This window comes from Balaenoptera musculus, chromosome 2 (genome assembly GCF_009873245.2).
Source record: "Balaenoptera musculus isolate JJ_BM4_2016_0621 chromosome 2, mBalMus1.pri.v3, whole genome shotgun sequence".
Classification (NCBI taxonomy): domain Eukaryota; kingdom Metazoa; phylum Chordata; class Mammalia; order Artiodactyla; family Balaenopteridae; genus Balaenoptera; species Balaenoptera musculus.
The window spans coordinates 33,871,754-33,891,408 of record NC_045786.1 but is presented as its reverse complement, the minus strand read 5'-3'; the positions used below and the strand labels follow the sequence as shown (position 1 = coordinate 33,891,408).

The following is a 19,655-nucleotide window of genomic DNA, read 5'->3' as shown; positions in this document are numbered from 1 at the left end:
CCTGCTGGATGATAAGAGATACATGGTCCAGTGCCCCTATTCCCTCAGAAGAAAGTCAGCCAACGCCAAGCATGTGGGCAAGGACATCCTAGACCAGCCAGCCTCCAGCCGTTCTGCCAGTTGAATCGAGACACAGATGAGCCAGCTGGTTGGCAGGTGCAGTCCGGCCATGGAAGGTCCCGTGCACCTGGCTGAGCTGTATCCCCATTGGCCCCCAAACCTCTAGACCATCAGCTCCACTTTCTAACAGGTTTTTGGAAAGTTCAAAGGAGAGGTAAACTCAATGTCTTTGCCCCTACACATCTTTTCAATAGGGTCAGAAATAGTAGGAACCTTAATTACTTTGCAAATCTTTTTAGAATATGAATCTCTTCTCTAACTTGGATATAAAGTAAGTTTTTTGAAAATATGGTTTGCAGAGACACCCCAAGAGTGTGACTATCACATGTATTCGATGAAAAATAAAGCCTTGGATGAGGAAGAAGTCCTGAAGTACGATGACATTACAGTCAAGGTTTTCCCAGGACTTTAATAAAGAGAAAGACCAGCAGTTTAAAAGGAGTTGCCACCACCAATGTTAACTAGTCCAGCTGTGGGAAGACATGGAAAAGCCAGCCACAATCAATTATTAGTCATTCATTCATTCATTCATTCATTCATTCTATAGAGGTAGCAGGCAGTGACTCTGTCACAACCTACAATAGGCCCCGAGGCTCTATAAATAAATAAGAGGTGAGCTCCCAGGCAGAGGGGGAGAATGGACATCCAACCATATAACTCACGGGGTCTGTCATAACAGAGATACTCTGGGCACCCAGAGGATGGTGAGGGGATTTCAGCTGCCTCTTCAACATAGGCTAGGAACAAATTTCCTTACACTATTTGTGCATAAAACTTTCTATTTCGTGGAAGGGACTGCACCCAGGATGCTGGCATCCCTCTGGACCAGGCTTCCGTAGTCTGGGTAAGCATGGGCACCCCAGTGAGTGGTCTCTCTCTCAGGCTTTGACTCACTGGGACACAGAGATGACCACCCAACCCAAGGAGGAACTATCCAGCTCCTCTCCCCAGGCAGCGCTGCCCAGGGACTGCCCAGATGTAGAGCTTGCACGCCGGCTAGCAGCCCAGCGTGCCACCAGACTGATCCTCATTTGGCTAAATTGTTAGAGCAGAACAGCCGGCAGAGCTGGCCGTGTCCCTGCAGAGCTTTGGAGACATAGCCAGGCCTGGTCCACTGAGATGGAATCTCTGAAGTCCGCCCAGATGGACAGATCAAATGTCTGGCTGAATTCCTGCCATGCTAGCCTTATCACATTTCTGCCATCTTCTACACTGGTAACTGGATCAGCTAAGCTTTCACTGGCAGCACAAACCAATGGATAAAGGAGAGCTTGTTCAAGAAAACTGTGCTTGGATAACAGGTTAGTGGATTGAGGGGAAAACTAAGTTAGAATCTCTCTTTGCACCACGAACTGAAATAAATTCCACGCAGGTCAAGGAGCTTAAAAATCAATCCACAGGACCACCAGAAGACTCTAGAATTGTACACTGACTGAAGAAATCCAGAAGGAAATGATCAACAGATTGGACTACACGAAAAGATTTCACATATTTTACAAAATCACCCAAAAGGAAGACAGGGAGAGAGAACCGTCTCTGCCCATCTCTCACTCCAAAGCTTCATCTCTTGCCCCATTTGGCTTTGTCCAAACACTCCCGCCATATTGAACTGCTGGTAGCTCCTTTCACGAAACACATTGTCTGATCTCCCTGTGTCCAAAGAGCCCTTCTCTGACTGACGGACAGATGCTCACTATGTCGTAGGGTTCAAATCAAGCATTAAGTCCTCCAGGAATAACGGAGTCCTCTCACTTTTCTGCCCCCTCTGTGCCTTGCACGAACATAGAATGTTTTACTATTCTCCTTTATTCACATGACCACCCCACCTTGAATTGTAAGGTAGGGGCATGAATTATTGTGTTTTGTACGCTCCGTGTCTGGTGTAGAGTGGTTGATTAATAAGTGTTTGCTGAGTAAACTGGTTAAGCAAATGCAATATCTCCTGGTTTTATTGATTCACCTGGCACTGACTCAAAGCTTCAAGGCCCTGGTATCTGTTTCGATAAAAGTCAGACTGATAAATGCACTGCTGACTTATCACCCATGTAAGTGGGACACAGAGCATGCACCAAAAGTCCTGTGATAAGAGCATTTCATCCAGAGTACCTTTAGGCTGCTCATTCATTTCCTGGCAGGCTCCTGTTGAGTACAACTTTGGGTTTCAAGTTCTCAATCAGAGCTATCCAAGACGAAAAATGGACCCACTGAGGATACACAATAGTGACACTGAATTTTGCTGCAGATCTTACCCATTTGCAAAGCACTCTGTGGTCTAAGTGTAATCAGCAAAGAGAAGCTAACCCAAATCTCTGTCGAAAATCCTTGCTAAGGTCTGTTTCAAGGTGTTTTAAAAGTGTGGTGGGGCGGGGGGGAAAAAGCATCTCTTTATGGAAATACTTTCTGGTACAAACTGTGTATAACTGCAATAATAAATTGCAAAATGGAACAGAAGCAATTTCATACCTTACCCTCAGAGATAATCATTAAACACTCCATAGCATTTAAAAGTCATTGATTTTTTGAAAGCAATGAATAACCCCTATTGAAAAGATGCAAGGTTTCTTGCTTGGTCATGGCCCTTGGTGTCGTGACTGTGTATCTCCAACCCAAATCTTCTCCAGTCTTCCCAGCATCCACCCAGGTACTCAGCCCCCAAACCTGGGAGTTTCCCTAGACACCTCCCTCTCCCTCACCCTATGTCCAAACCACCATCCAGTTCTGTCCACTGTGTCTCCTAAACACCAGCTGGATCCACCCACAGGTCTCCTTCCACCTCCATCTCACCATCTCTGCGCCCCTTGCCCAGCACCAGAGCCCCCTCTGTGCTCTTCCTGCTTTTGCCAACCACTGCCCAACCCCCCTCCACACCGCCACCCCCTACCCACAGGAAGTCATCTGAGAGCAGCCAGAGGGCCCTTCTGAAAAACCAGTATCAGACAATGTAACTCCCTTGCTTAAAACCATTTAACGACTCCATCGCATTTAAACGAAGTTCACAGTCTTGAACGTGGTTTGAAGGACGCTGCAACGATCTTCCCTCTGCCCCACCGCTCTCCCCTACGTTCCACTCCACTCTTGCCTTGCCCCTCTCCTTCCCTGCCCCAGGCAGACTGGGCCTCTCTCAGGTCTCATGCCAGGGCCTCCGTGCACTCCTGCTGCCAGAGGCATTCCTGCCCCACTCTCGGTCTATCTAAACCTTCTCAGCATCCTCCTAGGCTCTGCCTAGAGGCTGCTCTTTCAAAGAGACTCTCCTCCCCCCCAACTCCTTCCATTCCCCCCTCCACCACCCAGCTCCCCAGATGCCCTGACTGTTTTCTCTCCTGGTACCTTTTAACTTCGCTTCGTATCACCAACCATGGTTTGAAATCACATATGCATGTGCATTTCCTTATAGGTCTCTCTAAACCTCTGCTGTTCAATACAGTGGCCACCTGAGGCTAATGAGCACTTCAAACACACCTAGTCCGAACGGCCGATGCGCTCTAAGTGTAAAATCACACCGGTTTCAAAGACTTGGTATGAATAGAAGACTGTAAACTACCTAGATACTTTCTATATTGATTAGCCATGGAAGTGACCACAGTTTGGATGTGTTGGGATAAAGTATGTTATTAAGATTAAGTTCACCTGCTTCTTTGGACTTTGTGTTGATGGGGCTGCTAGAAACATTAGAATTCCACATGTGGCTCACTTGACACATTTGTTTTTGGGACAGCACTGCTCTAGACTGCAGTCTCCGTGAAGGCAGAACTCGGCCCATTCTGTTCACTGCCGCATCCCCCAGGGCCTAGCACAGCATCTGGAATAGTATGAGCTGATTCCAGTGAATTGCTAAGTGCATGAATAAACTAGTGAACGAATCCAGGTAAGCAAAGAAAAAACTTGTGGTTGAAAAGACAGTCCTATGGATGTAGTTACGGCAAGTCTGTAAACTTGCTCTTACTTTGTGTCAGGTAATAAGAGGGAGAAATTTCTGATTAGGAACTGTTTGGAACAACAAGGTAGGACGCCCTCTTAAAAGCGAAGTAGGGCTAATAGACCATCAATGGTTAAACCAGAGAAAAGTCACCGATAGCAGAAAAGCAGAGATAAACTTCTGAAGGGTCTTTGACCCCTGGTTAGACCATTGTTCAAATCCCCCAAGCCAGGAACCCACTTGGCAACATTTTGTCCCCAAAATAAAACGATAAAGATAATAAAGATAACTTGACAAAAGCCTCCTGCTCAAATTCAAAGGTAACACCTGTGTTCATAAAACTGTAATTAGGGGGGCTTCCCTGGTGGCGCAGTGGTTGAGAATCTGCCTGCCATGCAGGGGACACGGGTTCGAGCCCTGGTCCGGGAAGATCCCACATGCCACGGAGCAACTTAGCCCATGTGCCACAACTACTGAGCCCGTGTGCCACAACTACTGAAGCCTGAGCACCTAGAGCCCGTGCTCCGCAACAAGAGAAGCCACTGCAGCGAGAAGCCCATGCACCACAATGAAGAGTGGCCCCCGCTCACCACAACTAGAGAAAGCCTGCACACAGCAACGAAGACCCAACGCGGCCAAAAATTAATTAATTAATTAATTTTTAAGAATAACTAAAAATAGAGCTACCATATGACCCAGCAATCCCACTCCTGGGCATATATCCAGAGAAAACAATAATTCAAAAAGATACATGCACCTAATGTTCACTGCAGCACTATTTACAATAGTCAGGACATGGATGCAACCTAAATGCCCATCAACAGAGGAATGGATAAAGAAGAAGTGGTACATATATACAATGGAATATTACTCAGCCATAAAAAGAATGAAATAATGCCATTTGCAGCAACACGGAAATGGACCTAGAGATTATCATACTAAGCGAAGTAAGTCAGAAAGAAAAAGACAAATACCATATATCACTTATATGTGGAATCTAAAATACAACACAAATGAACATATCTACAAAACAGAAACAGACTCAAAGACATAGAGAACAGACTTGTGGTTACCAAGAGGGAGGGGTTTAGGGAGGGAAGTATTGGGAGCTTGGGATTAGCAGATCCAAACTATTATATACAGGATGGATAAACAACAAGGTCCTACTGTATAGCACAGGGAACTATATTCAACATCCTGTGATAAACCATAATGAAAAAAATATGGAAAAGAATATATGTATATGTATAACCGTCACTTTGCTGTACAGCAGAAATTAACACAACATTGTAAACAACTATAGTTCAATAAAATTTTTAAAAATTAAAAAAAAAATTTAAATATTATTCATTCACTTATGGTTACCAAAGGGGAAAAAGGCGGGAGGGATAAATTAGGAGTTTGGGATTAACAGATATACACTACTATATATAAAATAAACAACAAGGACCTACTATATACCACAGGGAACTATATTCAATATCTTATAATAACCTATAATGGAAAAGAACCTGAAAAAGAATATAAATATAACTGATACTTTGCTGTACACCTGAAACTAACACAACATTGTAAATCAACTATACATCAATAAAAATTTTTTAAATTTATTTAAAATGTCATTCATTCATACATGTGTGTTAAGCACCAGCTCAGTTCTGGAGAGGCAGTGGTGAGCCAGGAGGACCCGGTCCCCTGCTCCCACGGATGCTGAACTTGGCACACAATCTTTTCCTCTGCACTCAACCTCTGGAGCACATGCCTGGGCCATTCAGATGGTGTCTGCAGGACTGGATACTTCCCCGAGTTTACTGAAGTCCGAACGTTTGAAAATGCCCCCAGAAGTTACAGCACTGCCCTCTCCATTTAAAATGTCTACTAATTCAATCAAGTCTGTCAACAAATGGAAGAGAAATGCCATTCTATATACCTCGTATGTACCAGGTCACAACTCTGAGAAGTTTGCCATGTATTATTTCACTATTATTTGCCATGGATTATTCTCAGAATAATACACAATCATCCCCGTTTTAGGGGGTGAATAAACAACGAAGGCACCAAGAGGTGAAGTAACTTGTCCAAGCTCAGAGAGCTCATCAGTGGCGGAGGCAGATTTGCAGTTAGGTCTGCGAGGCTCCAAAGTTCATGCCCCTTTTCAGCTCATGACACCATCTCTAACATCCTATAATCAAGGAAAATATAAGCTAAAGAGCTTGAAAACATGATGAGGAAGGAATATAAAAAACAGTTAATTCTGTAGTCAGCAAAATCTAAAGGAGTCTTTTCTGAAATACTTCCTTCATATTTCTCTCCATTCATCTGATTAGAACCATCTTGGAGATATTGATGATCTGAATCTAAACTAATATGTTTCTGTCAAGAGGGCAGAGCCCCAGACCTCGTGACCTCTCTCTCCTCTGGTCATTTGATGGGCCCTCTTAGATTTGTTGTAGGACGAAATACAGTCCTGGGTACAGGAGCAACACTAAGAGAATATCTGTGGATTGGTTTAGTTCACTGAAATCACCTAAATGTCTCATCGCAGCTACAGGGCAGGAAAGAGATGAAGGCTGGAAACTCACCCTGGCACCTCTGCAGGCCAGACAGAGTTCAGAGTATCTGTTTCATCCAGTTTCAGCTGGACTATTTGAACTGAACTAACATCTTTCGCAGTGACTGCTCTCTCCTTCCTCAAGGTGAGCCTCCCGTGAAAATTCTGTCCCTTTCACCCACATTCCTTCCACCACTTCTGCTGCAGGTCAGTCAAACAAAGCAGTTAGGAATTTGCCCAAGAATTTGTGAAGAATTATGAAGGTGCTTACAAAAAAGTCAGCACAAAGGCCACGGGATGAAGACTAGAACACTCTGACCCCACAGTGAGACTGGATAGAGAAAGCAGGGATGCATCAGTCTGGAGGGATAATCCCGAAGACTCATGAGTCTCAGAACATTTTTCTCAAAGGCTTGGAGCTCTACCTGCAGAAGGACCAGACCTCACGTTGGCAGGGTCTCGGGCCACGAGATCCCTGAAATATTTCCAATTTAATGTTCTCCCACTTGCCCTCTTGTCCGGGCACCAATAATTCACTGTAGGCGGTGCAGTTTTCCTTATTGCCTTTGCTGGGCCCTAGGAGCTACATTCTCAAGTGAGAACTGGTATTCTGGAATGGACTTCCTGCCAAGACCACCCTTAGGACTGAGGAACACAAGCCCAACCCAAGCCACCTGCCACCAGGAACAATGGTCTAATGTCCAACTACTGATGACACCCCTCCCCTCGTCAAAGCCACTTACATGAAAGGCCAAACGTCCTGACTCAGCTTTTAAGGACCACCACCACCTGCCCCCACTTTCACAGTCTCATTTCCAGGGAACTCCTAGACCTTCCCCCAAATATCTGCTTTCTAGATTCTCTAAATTTAGTTCAGGCTATTCCTGCCTTCCTAACCCTCCCTTCTCCGGCCAGCAAACTGGACACTCCTTCAAGGCCCCATCAGAACTTCCCTGGCTGTCCAGTGGTTAAGACTGCACTTCCACTGCAAGGGAAGTGGGTTCGATCCCTGGTCAGAGAGCTAGGATCCTGCATGCTGCACGGTGCGGCCAAAAATAAAAGAAAAAAAATTTTTAATTAAAAAAAAAGGCCCAATCAAAAAACAGTTCCCCATGATGCCTTGTCTCTTTCCCCAGCAGTTATTTCTCATCAATCTGTAGTGCTTCCACTTTGTCCACACCTGCCTTACAGCACAGACTATAGGTACCTGAACGCCTGTCTGTCCATCTCCTCAACTGGGAGCTTCTCCATGGCAGGGAGATGCTACGGGGTCATTTCTGAATCCCAGGTGTCCGGAAAGAATTGGTGAATCGACAAGTGTGTTTGGGTTGCCATTATTCTCAAACTGCTTTATTATGAATTACGATATTCCCCTAAACGTGCTTTCTCCAAGTTTAAGAATCAGGCAACATCAGTCATTATTCAGAGCATGGGTTTTTGGACTCACACAGACCTGTGTCAACTCCATGACATCCAGGCAAGTGACCTCAGGTGGATCTCACAGAGTCTCCTCCACCTGATGCCTTGAGTTGCCTCAGAGTGGTCAGGAGGATTAACTGAGGTGATGTATGTAAAGTTCTCTGCATGGTGCCTGAACTTAGTAAGCGCTCAAGAAGCACTGGATATGAATAAACATGATGGGAATAACCACAGGGCCACCAGAGTACAGACCTCCGAGAAGGTGATTGGCAGGCTCAGGGTTCATTCAATTCCCAGAGCAGAATACACAAGACTCAGCATCAACTCTATTCCACCGAGAAAAGTATATGCTTGGGGGGGGGGGGGAGGGGCGCGGGGGACGCGGGTTGGGACTCAGAGGCAGGATTCATGCATTTGTACATTTAATTCACATTTGAGTACCTACTATGTGCTAGTCCTTGGGAATAGAACAGAACATAAAAGAGTCTCTGCCTCTGAGCTCTGAATGAAGAAATGACTGCCTTATCCTGGGAGCGGCTGAGATGGGAGCCAGCCCCGTGCTCCACACTGAGGGGAAACCCTCGCCTTGCCCCACGTTTCCCAGAAAGTCCACCAAAGGGCCCTGTGTGAAGCGGACATTCCCCATTCAAAGTGCGACTCTACCCCTCTCTGTTCCCCTTGACCTTGGAGAGGTGATGTCCTCAAGCAACCTCAGCAGAGCAGAAGCTCAAGTTCATGCTTATTAAGCAAGATTCAATAGAAGCATCATCTTTTTTCCATGTTAAGAATAGCTTCTTGTTTAAAGTAACTGTATGTGGGGAATGTTTAAAGTAAAAATGAACTTCACTACCTGGTCATTCTCAGAAAATCCTGGGATATGTTTATATGTTACCATTTGTAACAACATTGCCCAACCATTTTAAAACTGGAAACAGATTTCAGCTCAGCCACCTGGAAAGCTCAAGTGTATGCACAGCCCACAGTTAGGTGGCCAAAGGAAACTCCCAGCTTCTTCAAAGCTGTGAACCAGATCGACGCCACCGAGATTGCTGTGCCTTTTTATTTTTACAAAATCACTTAAATGAGAAGAAATCCTTGCATGCGAAAGTTCCAAAGCCCAAATCCCACAACTGCTTTCTCTTTTGTTACCAGGAACTGAATTAAGAAATCTGGTAAACACAGTGTCTTCTTAAGAAGTCACAGACATAGTGACACATCCGCCCAGCATAACTGGCAAAACATTCTACAAGGGAACACCACAATTCCTTCCCTCTCCAAAAAGGAAGGTAAGGAATGGAGAAGGGAAAATATCGGCTTCAGACCACATGGACGTCTAAAGAGGACCCACATACGTCTCTTCTCCACTTTCCCTAAGACTTCTACACCCCCAGTTCAGATCAACAGGTAGGTTAAGAGCCGGAGACGCCTTTAACATCCCCAAAGCTTGTTTGTCTGTCTCTGGCACCGATGTCTGCATCAGAAAATATCAGAACAGAACCAGCACTGACGGTAAGGACTTTGACCTCCCAACAGGAATGAGCCCTAGAGGGGGTCGGTCGGGAGAAGGGTGAGAACTCAGCCATCACTATAGCTGATATTGTAATCAATATTTAACAAATTGAAATTAATGCAAAAAATCTATAGTGAATGAAAAATCGAAATGTTAAATAAAGACAGAACCAGTATTACGGATTTTTCTTTTTGCCTCTAGTACCTACATTTGCTTTTGTCTCATAGAAGGCTATAGAATCAACGAGCCACAAGCCCGGAGCTCAGCTGTGAGCACCCATTGGGTAGAGCCTGGGGACGGCTGTGGGAAGGAGAGAGAAAGGACCCAAGCACGCTCATGGCTTAGCAATGTTGGGCAAATAACAGCCTTTTGCTGAGTAACATGGAAATAGATCTGAAACATATGGATTAAATTCCTCCCAAAATAAACACAATTTTTAAAGGAAAGGAAAAGTACTTAGCCACTATGTTTGAGGTTTTCCTGAACCCAAACCTTTGGAAAATTAGCATACGAGTGAATTACTCAGGGGCTGTAACAGTCAGCTTTCCAACAGTTCGTCATAAACCACCAGTTTGTTTTTAAAACGAAAAAATTTAACAGTCTGCCTAAATCTGCTCCCCGGCTCAATCCTTTTGAGGTTCATTGTTGTTGTTCTTTACAGGAAGGAGAACAGTTTGGCATGCCCGCTGTCCCCTGGGAGGCTCTGGAGACCCAGCAATTTGGGGGACTCGAGGAGACCAAGCCGGGAACAACGGCCCGCACCACTCAGCAAGGACAAGAGCCCTGGAAAGAAGGCGGGTGAGTGATGCACTGGACTAAGAGCTAGACAGACACCCAAGATGTCATCCTGTACCAGCTCTGTACCCTTGGGCATCAGTGTCCTCATTGCCCACATGCAGGCCCCACTGCCCCCTCAGGGGAGTGGAGGGAAGGAGGGCATGCCGTGTGGTGAGAGCCGGGCAGCAGCCTCTGTATCCAAGTGGACAGCTCAGGCTCATCACTGGCCACCCATCAGACAGTCCTGTGGGATCTAGGGAACCAGTGTCTTTGGTCACCCGTCCCAGCCTAAGTCCCGCCCTAGGAAGCAAGGGGAAGGTGAATCCCCACGCTTTGGGAGTCAAGCCCATAGTTCCGGGTGTTCCAGTTTCCAAGGCAATGGGGGCTGATACCAAGACCTCTGGACACGAGGCCATCTGGATACAGAGGCTGTTGATCACCAGCTCTCCGGCCTTCCCTGACACTGCCCAGTTCCATGGGTTGTTGGTCTGGCAGCAGAACAAGCCCCAGACAACTACAGATGCCCATCCTGGAGGGAACCCTGATTTGCCCCTTCCCTCCATCAGGGTTCCTCACATACCCAGTGGAGCTCTCCAGACTGAACATGCCTTACTTTCATCACCTTAAATCAGGCATATGACGGTGCTTTTGGAGCTGGCTCTGTGAACAGAGGGAGCTCTTCAGATCCCTTTCTAAGGACTGGGAGCACCCATCAGTGAGGGGTGGGGCTCCCTTTGGGCGTTGTCCCATTTAGAGTATCAATTTTCTCCTTTAAGAGAGCTTTGTAAGATGCCCACAGGAGCTCCAGCTCGAACTGAAACCTTCCGCCTCACCCTGGGCCAGTGGAACTTTTCCATTCTTATATTTCTGGCTTACAGTCCCTTTTCAAAACTCACTCTTGGCTACATCAGTGAAAAGGGATGCAAGATCCTGGGAAGAATTTGTTGAGTCTTATACCCTAGAAATATGCTTTTTTTTTTTCTTGCCAGCTTTTATAGAATCTGAAAAGCCTTGTAAGATTAGAAAAGATTGAGTAACAAAGTTGAAAATAAAAAGCCCACTTCTGCAAGAAGCTCACAGCTCCATTTTCCTCCTCCGGTGGTCCTCTACGGCTGGAGTTTTTTGAAACAGCACCTGCCACGTTTCCTTCCCCACCCGTACCCCATATACCCCACGTTTGTTAGAGTGTCACACGGGATACTTCTGGTTTCTTTTCATTGAAAATTGTTGACACAACAACCAGCAAGACATCTAGAATGTGAAGAAGACATAGCAAGGCAAACCACGATAAGACTAAGATAACACTCTTAATGTGACTGTCAAAAGCAAAAGGAAATGCTCCAGGACAGAGGTTTCCAAACTGTGTTCCTTGGAACCCATAGAGCTCCGTGGAATCCCTTGGGGACCTCAAGACAAAAATCAAGCCCCTACTCCCAGCCGCAGCCACATTCCCTCTGGTTTGTACATTAGGATTTAGTAAGATTTTATGAAAAAAATATGGTTAAAGTAATTTTAAACCACTGGCCCAAGAAACAAAAGGCCCCAGAGACCTACAGCTGCCCGGTAGGACTCTCTCTCCTTGGTCAGGTGTGGCCCAAGGTCTGGGCAGTTCAGGTACAGAGCTTTGTGCAACTGAGGGGTTGCAAGAGGTGAAAGGTTTAAGCCTGTCTATGCTTCTGGATCTTTCCCCATGGCCCCCTCTCTGTGTAGAATGCCTTCTAAACTCCACTTCCCACATTGGCCTCACCAGAAAAATCCCTGTAAACTCCTGCTAATCCTTCTAGACACACCTCTTCTCATGCCCCTTCTCAGGGAAGCTTCCTGGGATGTCCCCTGGCTTTGCCTTCCCCCCAGCAGGCCCCTGCCCACCACACCTCCTGACCCATCTGTCCTAGCCTCGGTCACACTGCATGGCAACTGCTGACATTGATGTCTGCTCCCTCCACGGGACTGTTAGCTCTGGAGGACAGAGACCATTTATTCAGCTCTGTCTCCCCAGTGGCTAACACAGGGCCTGCCCCGTAGAAGATGCTCAAAACCTTGTACTCAGTTTCTTCCCTGCTTCCAGATGCGGCAGTGGGTGACTGAATGCAACTGCACCCTTGCATCTTGGGCTGCAGGGGGCATCTCTGATTACCAGCTCATCCCCACAGGAAGGCTACAGGGAGGGCAGCTGAGGAAGATAATTGAGCCTTGAATTCCATTTTCAGGTTCCAAACAAAAAAAAGTTGTGATCTTTAGAGTCAAGTAAAGTTGTTTAAATGTAAACAGGCATTCTCAGTGTCTGGAACCAGAGTGAGATGAAATTCCCCAAGTGATCTCTTAATACCACCAAAATTACATTCAAATGCCTCTGCCAGGCAAAGATAAATTGCCATTTGCACAATGGTCTTGCACTTAAAAGTAACTCGGTCCAGAGAGCTTTGGAAAATTTATTATGACCAGGAAAAGGGGAAACTCAAAGGGGTTCAAGATATTTAGTCTACTGATAAGACAGCTTAGGAGTGACAATAATTATCTCCAAGAATTTGAAGGGTCGTTAGAAGGTCATTAGGAGGACATAGGCCAGCTGGGCCCCATCTCCTCGGACATCAGAAATGGACTTAAATTATACCAAAAAGAGTTGAGCTGGCATCACAGAAGGTCAGCAGTGATGTAAGCCCTGGAGACCCAAAGGGAGCTCCACGGACCATCAGCATCACCTGGGAGCCTGTGAGAAATGCAGATGCTCAGGCTCCACCCCAGATCCACCCGATCAGAACTTGCATTTTAACAAGCGCCCCTGTGATCTGTTTGCCTATGAAAGTCTGAAAAGTCCTGCCCACTGTACTTTCCTCAGTCCCATGGGCTGGGTCCATGCCTTATAGCCGTAAAGTCTCAGGCCAACAGCATGAACTCCTGACCCCAGAAAAGGCCAAAGAGTGCAGCAGCTTCCTGGGGAAGTCTGCAGCCCTCCTGCCCCCTCCTCCAGTGACGTCTAGAAACAGGAGAGGCAAAAGTCTGGCACAGATACTTTACATGCCAGAAGGACCAGTTTCTAGACGTGCCTTCCCTGTAACACAAAATGCCTCGTGGCTAAGCTCTTTTAGGGACAGCTGAGGGAAAGAAACACACAGGGTTTTCAAAAGCAGTTGTCTGGTCAAAGCACTTTAAACCCGAGTTAGATCTATCATGTGGCTGTCCTTGCAGAAGATTCAAAGATAATGCCTCAGCAATATCCCCACGCAAGGAGCCAGACTGTCCGGAGCTAGAGAGAGGAAACCTGTTCTGAGTAAGCGCCAGTGGGGGAGGCCGGCTGCCTGTGCGCCCCACTCACCCTCCCCTACCGAAGGCTCCCATACCTGCAGGGGGTGGGAAGTGAAGGATGGATTCGGATGCCTGGAGCCAAGCTGAGCCTAGAGAAGGGCCCTGGAAAATAACAGGGGCAGGGGAGAGCAGCAACTCCTCTCCCTCCGGGTGGGGAAGTGTGTTTCCTGGCACCGAGGGAACTAAGCAGAAAGCAAATGTATATTTGATGACATTTCTCTGCGTGCAGCCTCTCTTCTGAAGAGCCAGGTTTGAACGAAGCCTCGCACCAAAGCAGACAGAGGAAAAAGAAGGATAGGGGACCTACCAGAGAGACTAGGATGGCCCCTGGAAGTGCAGATAATGAGAGTCACTATGATAGGCACCAGAGTCCTATCCAATTTAACCAAATATCCACATGCCAGGCTTTTGGGAAAGGAGGCTCAGGGCCCAGCTATCAGCTGGTGAAACAATAAAAGGGAACTCAGTATTGAGAAGTCTCCCTCCAACCCATTACCATCCTAATCTCCTACTAACCTAACCAGATACGAGAGTAAGAATGAGATCCTTTCCTGTTCCCTGTTCAGAGGAAACTGAGTGGCCTCCATGTAATGATAAAAACCAAGCAAAAGGAGACAACTGATGCATTACTCGGATGAGACGATCCATCTGGGTATCTGCCGTCGTGTGGAATGAGAGATGTAGCCTAGACTGATCATGGATATAGGCTCTTGTGAATGCAGCCCATAAACACAACTTTGTTCCTTTTAGGAACCCAACACACATGCTTGTATTTCTCTTTTGATTTATAACTACAAGTGCAAAATGTTTTTATCCTATCAAATTGTGCTCCTCTGTCAATATCACAGAAGGTACTAAAAGGGGGTCACTTAAGCGGCGGGCTTCAAAGGAGGCTGAGAGTAACTGAATTCACCCCTGTCATCCCGCCGGCCTTCCCCACTGAATGCCACTCTTGCCATTTGATCCGTCCGTCCCAGCCACACAGACACTGCTGCAACAGGCAGAATGTCACAGGATCTGTGAAGAGCCCCTTTCTGCCTCTCACGCCAGTCCCTCCCCTCTTTGGCCCCTATACTGCAAAAGTGTTCTGTAGTTCAATAGTTTTCCTACCAGAAAGTCTTGTGTGCTGGAAACCGGAACTGCATGGGAGTCCAGAGAAGAGAACCGGGACTTCAAGGTCAGCCAGGCCCACGTCGTCCTGCTCCATTCGCATTACCGGGTAGACAGAAGTCACAGAAAGATTCCCAGCATCTGCAGACCGCATCCTTCAGTTCCACTCCTTTCAGATGGAGGGAGCTAAGATTACTTCTGATCTACTAAGGAAAAAAATATGGAAAATCTAAGAGCCCCAGAACGTGGAACTGGCAGAAACACACACACACAGACACGCACACATACACACATACATTTTGTGGAAAAAAAAAAATCTAAATGTAAGATTGGACCCACTACAACTCCATTATCCAAACTTCTGTGGTGTGTCACATATTAGGGATTTCTACCACACAGACCCCTGAAGGTGGAGCTGGAGGAAATTTTCAAATCTATCTGAGAACAAATAAGTGGTAAGGCACCAGGCAGAGCGAGTGCGTGTCTTGATCAGGGTCTCACAGCCAAGCAAGGCTCAAGCACAAGGGAATGCGCTTCCTGCCTGGTAACGACCCCTCAGGGGTTTCCTGGACCAGGTGCTGCCCTAGTGCAGCAACCCCTCACTTCATCCTGCAGGAATCCAGAAATGGGGCTGTGGAGGCCAATCTCCATCAACACCCAAGGGAACTTCACCTTCAAGAGGACAAAGAGGCCCCTCGGAAGATCCTGCATTCTTTTGAGAGAAGAATCAGGAAGAATTGATCATTTCAACCAGAGGGCTGTGATAAGATTCTGAAAATTACTTACTTTATCTTTTCTCCAAGTGGTACAGGTGGGAAAAACAGGCAACTGATTTGTTTCATGCAAAAATTCTTCCATTTTTCTTTGGTGAACAAGTTTTGTTTGTTTTGTTTTGTTTTGTTTGTTTCAGCATTGTGATCAACTTCAGCACTTTCATCAATTCCATCAACAAGTTTTCGAACATGAATATAAAGTGGAGCTGGAGTCCCTATCAAACAATTACTAGGTTAGGAAAGAGAATAGAGGGCTGGTGAACATAAGTCAAAAGCAGTGCACAACCGTCTTTAAAATATACCTATAATCGCTACCATTTTAAGAGATTTCTCTGTGCTCAGCACCGGTATAAGTGCTTTACACTGTGCTACTTAATTCTCATCAGCAACTCTGCAAGGTAGATTGTGTTGTCCCCAGTTTACAGATGGGGAAACAGACACAGAACTTAAGTGACTTTCGAAAAGTCACACATGCTGCTCCAAAAGTAAATAAATAAAGATGCTTAATTGTTTTTACTCTCCATGGACCTTCGCCAGTCACAAACAGAAGCAGATCTTCTGAATTTCTTGCAATTTTAAAATGAAGGAAGATACATCTTCTGTATAGGTGAAAACGACAAAAAGAAGAGCCCCAGCCAATGTCATTTCTTATCAGAGAAGGGAGATGTTTAATTTACTCAGATTAACCCCTACAGGTTCTCTCCACCCTGTTTCCAAGCAACCAACTTGAAAAACCCTCTACTGGGCTAAAGAGGAACCAATGGAAGCTTCTTAAAAGTGTTATGGACCTGGGAGGAAATGATTAGGATCGGAAAACAGCATAGTTGCTTTTGCAAATGCATCCAAACTCATTCTCTATGCACATGTTCTGTCTGATTCTTCTCCATTCTGTCACTGTAACTGTGAAACTAATATCGCCTCCCAGTACCATATTTACTAAATAATTTAATAAAACGGAACATGACCCTATATCATGTGCAGAAAACAGTTTGAGGGAGGTCAGTTAGGTCTGGCATTATGTCACTGCCTCAGTCAAACGCTCAGGCGTCACACAGTCATAACACCTCGGAGGGCCCCATGGGGCTGCTGAAAAGCCAGAGAAGCGCACCCGCGACACCATTCCGGAGGTCGCGTACAGAGCTCAGCTGCAGGCTGATCTAGCAGCCGGTCACAAACCACGCGGGCTCCCTTTATCTTCCTTTTGAGTGGCTCACGTCTCCTTGGGACCGGACACCGAGGGCTCCCGCAGACTAGTGGTCCCTCTCCTCCTGCCCTGTGCCCCTACTCTGAGTCTGGGAGGAAAGCCGCGCGACTTCCCCGGGAGACCCAGGGCCACAGACCGGGAGTGGAGGAAGCGGCTGGGAGCTGTCCATGGTGGCTCCGCGCCTGGGCACGCAGAGCCGCCGGCTCCCGCCCCCGGGCGCGCCCGGGATAACGCTCCAGACCGCCGGAATGGAAAGAGAGACTCGCTCCCAGGCTGCAGCCAGGCACTGGCTCACACATCAAAAGGTTGGTTTAAAAAGGGAGTTCTCACCTGTGGGCAGCGTTGGCTGCATGAAGCAGGACTCAGGACCTCAAACCCGGCTCCTGGCGGCGCGCCGGGGACGGCAGCAGTGTTGGACTCTTGGGGAACGGCGGCCGTCTCTGAGAACGCGGACAGCGAGTCTGCGGCGGAGGACCTCGGCGCACTGAGCTCCTTTCTCAAGAGCACATGCGTCCGGCCGGGTCCATTCCAGAATGTCTCTGGCCCTGGTTCCCAGAGCGGCGAGCTGGAGACCTGGCCACGGCCCTGGCCTGCACTCCACCAGGTCCCTGACTTTCTTCCCAACCTAATATGACCTTTCTTGGAGCTGACGACCCTTGCCAGGGACCGCCGAACCCTCTTGCAGCGATGGCAGGTTGGGGATCTCAGCCTAAACAGCAGTAGGGGCCCTCGTGTCATCTAACATTCAATTGCCTCCACCCGTCGCGTGCCAGAGCGATGCTGGGTGCCTAACGCCGTCGGGGAGTGCGCGAGCGTGTAGGCAGCGGGAGGCGGAGGGGAAAACCAGAAGGAAGACCGTGCTGAAGGCCGAGCAGCAGGGCGCAGACCTGTTGCCAGATGCATGCCCACTCATGCACAGTGTGAGCCGGCTCCTTGTGGGCTGGACTCCGCGACCTGACCCTCGGAGCAGTCCCTCCTCGGCAAGACACTGTTTGGGGCGCAAGCCCCCCCGAGACATTCAGAACGGGGGAACTCTAAGGAAAACGGGTATCTGCCCCCGGCTGGATGCGCTCCGGGGACACTGGAGCCCCTGGCACCTGCTGCTTGCAAAGGCTCACACGATCTCACAGAAATCCCACAGCGGACAGAGACAAGGACGTGTGCCCCTCAACAGACACGTGGACAGACAGACAGAGGCGGACCGCACAGCACTGAGTGGACAAACAGAAGCCAATGACGGGTAACGTTTTCCCTATCACTGGTGGAGGCGCCGAACCCCCAATCTGCCACCCCCTCTGAGGCTGGGCAGTACGCGCAGCCCTGGCGCGCCGAGCCCGGCCCTCTTACCTCCCGGTCGATAGCCAAGACAGTGGCACGCCTCGCGGGCCAGAAGCGCAGCGGCCGGAGCGGTGGGTGGCACACTGACGGGCCCTGCGATCTCCCGGGACGTGGGCAAGCGTAGTGGTAGTTCGTCTGGGAAAGCAGGGCTCAGCCCCTGACCGCGCTCAGCTCCTCCGGCCCCGAGCGCCCCGCCGCCGCCGCACGCCGCGCCACTTGCGCTCGCCAGGCTCAGCCGGGTTGCAAAGCGCTGCGCTCGCCCGCGCTCCCCGGCCGCCGGCCAGAGCGGCGCCTTTTATAGCAAGCTGCCGCTTCAGCCGGCCGCGCCGGGCTGACTCCTCCCCGGGGCCCCTGACGCCCGCGCGCCACCGACCCGCCCCCCGCTGAAGCTCCCCCCCTGCCCAAGTGGGGCGGGGGCCCCGCGCCCCGGCCGGACCCGGGCGGGCTCTGGCGGCCGCTCTGGGAGACGCAGACCCGAGCCTGCGGAACCCGGGCGCGCGGAGTCCAGCGGCAGCAGCCAGGTGAGGGCGCTGGAGCCCAGGACTCGGGTGGAGCAGCCGTAGCGGGCCGCCCAGAGCCTGTTCTCCGGACTCAGAGGCCTTAGGGTCGCCGGTGCGCAGGGTTAAAACCCCACTCGCGCCCAGGGGTAGGAGAGGCTATGGAGGAGAAAGTCCCGCGTCTGGAGCACAATCGCGGGGAGATAAGGTTCAGGGTTATTAAGCCTCAGAATCTTTTTTTAAATTAGGGTGTAATAGGGAAGAACAAATCTGACCCAATATTAGATGTTTCTTTTTAACCTGTGTATTCTATTGCTTTTGCTTCGAGTTAACATTGTTGCCTGTAGCCTGAAATATACAGGATAGCCCGTGATAAACCTCTGACCTTTAAGAGTATGACACTTTTTCATGCATAAAGTGATAGAAAGTTGCAGAACAGAGAATAACAGTTGTCTTGTTGGAGGTTTACAGAAACACCGTGACCTGACCTAGGTGGACAGCTTCAGGAACAGAGGATTCCTACACCAAGAAGTTTGCAATAACCAACTACGCCCCTCCCTCACCTTGCCTTTAAAAATGCTTTGCTGAAACCCTTTGGGGAGTTCTGGGTTTGGGGGGGCACAAGCCACCTGTCTCCTTACATAACCCTGCAATAAACCTTTCTCTGCTCCAAATTCCCACATTTCGGTTTGTTTGGCCTCACTGTGCGTGGGGTACACGAGCTTGCATTTGGTAAGCAGACAGTGGCCGTAGAAAGAGATCCGGGTCTAGGACCTAGCGTTCCCTCCGAGAGGAAAAGGCGTGGGGCCTTGGGTTGAAACCAGAGTCAGACACACCAGGTATGTGACTGCCCACATGGATCTTAACCTCCCTGGGCATCAGTTTCCTCATCAGGAAAATGCGTTCTCTGATGCTTCCTTACTGACTGGTAGGATTTAAGTGAGGTCACAATAGTACAGGTACCTAGCACACAGCAGGTCTTCAGCAAGTTAGAATCCTTCCCGTACGTGGGAGAGAGCTCTGTACCTCTCTAACTGGACAGACTGAGGTCCTCAAGGGTCAGAGCAAGAAGGCATGACTGCACTAGATAATCCCCTGCCCGGGGAAACAGTACTAGTGGAAAGAGCCCGTTGC

The 19,655-nt window shown here is 48.4% G+C and overlaps 1 protein-coding gene across 2 annotated transcripts in view; it reads right to left on the bottom strand.

The window, feature by feature from the left end:
* The window catches only part of LOC118890060 (cell migration inducing hyaluronidase 1), a 160,114-nt gene extending 141,822 nt beyond the window's left edge, over positions 1-18,292 (bottom strand). For both annotated transcript variants that reach the window (XM_036842340.1, XM_036842341.1), the window contains exon 1: positions 18,034-18,292. The gene's annotated coding sequence lies outside the window, so the exon portion shown is untranslated. The remainder of the gene's footprint in view (positions 1-18,033) is intronic.
* Between the last annotated feature and the right edge of the window lie 1,363 nt (positions 18,293-19,655).